Raw genomic sequence first — 6,000 nt, 5'->3', positions numbered from 1 at the left:
CAGATCGCGTACGTGAGGACCCTAATGTAGTCGCAAATTGCTAGGGTTACAATTTTATCACTACATACACACACACACACATATATGTATATGCATATACATATATGTATATATGTATGCATATATATACACACATATATATACATATACATGTATATACATACATACACATACACACACACACATACATACATACATACATACATACATACATACATACATGTAGCATCCTCAATTGGACTCGCCTACAATTTTATCCTCACTTGGACCTCCCTTTGACACTTTGGCTTATGAGGCCTGATTAAAGCATTGATTTTTCTCATACAACATATCAAACATGCTTTTTCACTATCTTCACAAACTCCCCCGAAACCCAGGGCAGTGATTTCTAGGACCATAGCGCTAGCTACCCTGGTCCTAAATCAGGACCATGACACTGGGTGCCTGGTCCTAAATTAGGACCATGGTGCCCAGTGCCTTGGTCCTCTCAAAAAGGGCTCAATTTGGGGCCTCATAATAGTCACATAATTTTAGAGAGGACCTAGATCCCATGTCAGCTTGTGTCAAGAATTCAATTTATTTTTTGACAAGCAAGTATAAAAGAAGGTCTATCCCTCTCATTTTAAACCTAATCAATTCAAAAAGGCAAAATTGAGATCCTAAATTCAAGTGATAAAGCAATCGCTCGTTCATCAAGCATTGGAGTGGAAGTGAAGTCAAGTTTCAAACATTGAATATGAAATCCATGATCTATGTTTTATGGAGACAACATACATGAAACCCTAATTCCTTTGTGAAGGTCAAACAAAACCCCATTGAGGTATATCATTATTGTTTCAATCATTTTCATCATTTCCCTCAAAAGGAAAGTATTTAACTGCAATCTTTCATTAAATTTATCAATTCAATTTCATGTTTAATTTCAAAGTTGGGTTTTGACCTAAGGTAATCCCCTATTCCCAACAATTTTCCCCTTCTCTTTGTGTGCGAGAATGGGTATAGAGCTGCACTATGGAGGATCAATAGAGTTCACAGTAATGAACGAGTTTAGCTTTTGATGGCGAACAATTCAAAGGAACATGGCAAATTGATACTACCTAGTCCCAAAAAATAAAGTTGAACTTCTAAGAATGGATTCCAGATAGCTTATTTTGCCCAAATCTAGGTTAGTGGCTCTGTGCTACATCTGTAGCTTACTATGTCTATCAAAATACTTCAATTATCACCTATTTTGCCCCAATTATCAAACAACCTAATCAATTCAACTTAGGAATGAGAAAGGCCTTATCAGGACCATGACGTTGGGTGTCTTGGTCCTAACTCAAGACCATGGCACCCAACGCCTTGGTCCTCTCAGTTGTTCACATAATTTGGGGCCTCGTAATGGTCACATAATTTTAGCGGGGACCCAGATCCCATGTCAGCTTGTGTCAAAAATTTAATTTGTTTTTTGACAAGCAAGTATAAAAGGAGGTCTATCCCTCTCATTTTAAACCTAATCAATTCAAAAAAGGCAAAATTGAGATCCTAAATTCAAGTGAGAAAGCAATCACTCTTTCATCAAGCATTGGAGCATAAGTCAAGTTTCAGACATTGAAGATGACATCAATGATCTATGTTTTACGAAGACAACAAACATGGAACCATAATTCCTTTATGAAGGTCAAACAAAACCTCATTGAGGTATATCATTAGTGTTTCAATCATTTTCAGCCTGTCTCTCAAAAGGAAAGTATTTTACTGTAGGTTTTTATTACATTTATCAGTTCAATTTCATGATTAATTCCAAAGTCAGGTTTTGACCTAAGGCAAACCCCTATCACCAACAATTTTCCCCTTCTCTTTGTGTGCAAAACAGGTACAAAGATGCACTCGGGAGGATTGACATGGTTCACAGTAACAAATGAGTTCAACTTTCAATGGCGAAAAATTTAGAGGACCATGGCGAATTGATATTACCTAGTCCCTAAAAATCAAGCTGAACTTCTAAGAATGGATTCTAGATAGCTTATTTTGCCCAAATCCAAGTTAATGGTTTTGTGCGGCATCTATAGCTTACTATTTCTATCAGAATACTTCAATTATCACCTATTTTGCCCATTTATCAAACAATCAAATCAATTCAACTTAGGAAGGAGAAAGGCCTTATCCAAAGAACCTGAAATATAATTAGAATCTCATTATTTTTGAGCTAGATCTATTAGATTCCCTCTCCTTCCAAATGTAGTGGTTAATTAGGTCATTTAGTGGTTCATTATATTAATTTAACCCTAAACCTAATTAATTTTTCTCCCATTACATTTTGGTGAACCCGACTTCTTGCACCTTAATTTCTAATTGTGATCTTAGATCCAATTTGCATACATTTTCAAATTCAAACTTGCACTCATAAGTTTTAGTTTCCATTGAATTACATAAAATTAGAGGTCAAATTCACAAAAACCCTAATTTATAATTCTAAAATTAAACTTGTGGGTTGCATAATTTTGATTTATTGTCTCAAATATGATTGTTTGTGCATTTTAAAACTCAAAGTTGCACTTATAAGTCTTATTTTCGATTGAACTACATAAATTTAGAGGTTAAATTCACAAAAACCACAACTTATAATTCCAAAATTAACTTGTGGGTTGCATAATTTTTAATTATATTTTCAAATCTGATCTTTATGACATTGTATGCTATCATTTAGAGGAATTTATAATTCAAAATCACAAATCAAATTTCTTAATTAATTGGTTTATCAGTCATTGTTACAACAAATTGCATTGCTTAATCATAAATTTCAATTTTAGCACTCAAATTTCCCTCCTTTGCGCACAAATTTTGTTAGCATTAGTCCTACGTACAATATTTCCATTAGAAGAAATTATAAAATTAAGGTTTCTCGAGGTTTAACTACTAAGGATATGGAGCCTAATTTGGATAACTTATTTCATGAGAATGTTGGTGCTTCCTCTAATCCAACAAATGCTATTATTTATCCCCATTCTCCTCATAATTCTTATGATGTGGATGAATCACTAACTAGTGTTACCATCAACCATTTGGAGAAGATTGATAGTGAATTTGAAAATCTTCAACAATGGATAAGTCAACAAAACCTGGAAAGTGAGGCAATCCCATTGATTGAAGAATTAAAGAGAATGGCGCGAAGTGATAAAATTGGTGTTGATTTTTTGCATGGCCTTTTTTATATTGTTGACACTAGTATCATACCAATCAAAAGTTGTGTCGAAGTCCTTGGTTACTCTCAACCCACTAGTAAATCTAATCATTACATTCCTATGCCTACATCCTTGCCTAGTGTTCCTACATTTACATCTTCTAGCATGGCTACTTCCACATAAAATATTAATCCTACACATATTAGTCACAAGGGAAATCCTATTAATCAATATTCTTATATCCCTCCTTTTGTGAGTCTTACATTTGTATCCCAATCATCTCGCATACCCACATATCATAGTGTTCCACCTTCTTATTCTCAACCTTCACCCACATACAACAATATTACTCCTCCATCACAATCCAATGTGTCCAATTTCAATCCTTCTACTGAAGCAACCATTAACAACTTAGCCCAAATTGTTACATCCCTACAACAAAAATTGACTTCCATTACTCAATCTAAGTTCAATGTCCCCACATTTGATGTAGCAAACCCATTATCCGATGACATTGTCTATGTTGTCCCTCCTTAGCATATGTAAGTCCCTCAATTATAAATGTACAATGGAAAAGGTGACCCCTTGACTCATGTGAAAATATTTCAAACTTTGTGTAGTGATTTTGCTCGTGACCAAAGACTTATGGCTAAATTGTTTACTAGAACCCTTAGGGATAAAGCTTTGCAATGGTATTGTTCTTTGTCTCCTTATTCTATCACTTATTTTCAACAATTGGCTAATGATTTTATTCAACAATTTCCAAATAATATTAGTCCTAAGATTATTTTGACTGATTTGATTCATTGTAAGCAAGGAGTTAAAGAAAAAGTGACTGATTTTATTGATAGATATAAACATTTGTATTCTCAAATTGCTTATCCTATGCATAATTATGATGTTCAAATAATTTTTATTGCTAATTTACAAAAATAAATTGGAGATAAGCTTCTATTTTTTGAGTTTATTTCCTTTACGCAACTGTGTGCAGTGCTTTATAACTATCATCTTTAAGTGAGTCATTTTGAATCATCTCCTTCAATGGCTTTGGTTGATAAGAATGAGAGTTCTCAACAATATTTTGCAAAGTTTAAACTGAACAAAGGATACATCAAGATAAATGACAACATTGACACTCAAGTGGCAGCCATGACATCAGGTGTGGCCCCTTTATCCAAATAATTTAGAAAATAATTAACTCATCTTTTCGAGTCTTTGCATAGTATAATGTCAGTTGATAAATGTTAATGCGTTGAAACTTCTTCCTGTTAGACCAATTGACTCGTTTGAACCATTTCCACCCTATCATGATCCCAAAGCCTTTTGTCAACATCACCATCAACTTGGCCATGATATTGAGAAGTGTTATATACTTTGAGGATTAAGATTCAAGACTTCATTGATAATAATAATATATTTGTAGCTTGTGTGAATGACAAAGTAAAAAAATACAAAGCACCTCATAATCAAAATCACCAATCCTTTGCATTCTCATTCTACTAATGTTGTTGAGTTAGAGTCTCTTGCCTTTTCTCTTGATGACCTTGGTGTAGAATCCAATAATTTTGTGTATCTTGTTGACAAACCTACACCTACTAAGGACATATGCATTACCTTTTATCCTAGTGAGACTATTGTTGCACCCAATGGACCATTGTATATCATTGTGAAGATCAAAGACAAACTTTCACGAGGAGTGCTCATTGATCCAGTGCATATGGTTAATGTGATCACTGAAGAATATCTTTACATTTTACAATTGCATCAAGTAACAAATGACAAATTTGATGTTATGGTTAAGGTGTATGATGGTTTCTCTTGCCCTAATATTGGTTTTATTACCCTTCCCATCGAGATTGGTACTAAGTGCTTAGAAGTGACTTTTCTATCAATCCTACATTGGATCAATTTTGTGTCAAGTTGGGAAATCCTTGGCTCTTTTCCATGAAAGCTATCCCTTCTAACATTCATAAATATTTAAAATTCCCTCATAATGGCACTATCATAACAAATAGTCATAGCCTTTACCAATCCATGGCAAAGCATATCAATTTCACCCTTGATTACTTTGGCTTAAACAACTTGAGCCTCTTAAGCCTTTAAGTGGCGCCCTTTTTCTATCTTATCAAAAGTGGAAAAATGAGATGATCATATCTTTAAGTAAGCCTAGAGACCCTAGACCTATTCATACTCCTTATGATGGACCCGGTATCCTTCATACACCTTATATTCCTCACATATATGCCATAGTCCCACCTCTTACATCTTACAAAGGAAAGTGCTTGGAATCTCCTATTTCTCAATCTACTGGGGCTTCTCCCATTCCTCCTTTAAAGGAAGATAAGAATCCTATATCCATTGATTCTCATCCTTCACAATCCTCAACTAAAACTAAAAGGAATCATTGTGCGAGAGAACATTGACAAAGATGTCATGCTAAGGCTCATGAACCTACTTACCAAGCCATTTTCTCCCCTTAGACACCAAATGTTGACTTGATCCCATTTCTCCAACCTTCACCTAACCCTAGGGAGGAAATTCGACCTAAATCACCAAGATTAAAAATGCTTAAGAAAAATGATGGTTCATGCTCTTTTTGTGCTAGAGATCCTATTTTTATTAATATAGATGATGAAATGGATGATGATGTTGTTCATGCTAAAAATGTTCATTCTAATGATTCTGATGATATGTATAGGCTTGTTCATGTTAATCATGATATATCTTCACAATTTTCAAAAGCATTGAACCTAGCTCCTAGTGACAAACAAAGTGAGTCATCATTAGAGCATGGTCCTTGTTTGGAACTTGTAGTAGCTCCATCTATCGTGCT

This window comes from Cryptomeria japonica, chromosome 10, assembly GCF_030272615.1.
Source record: "Cryptomeria japonica chromosome 10, Sugi_1.0, whole genome shotgun sequence".
NCBI lineage: Eukaryota > Viridiplantae > Streptophyta > Pinopsida > Cupressales > Cupressaceae > Cryptomeria > Cryptomeria japonica.
The sequence above is the reverse complement of the archived record's forward strand: the minus strand, read 5'-3'. Positions refer to the sequence as shown.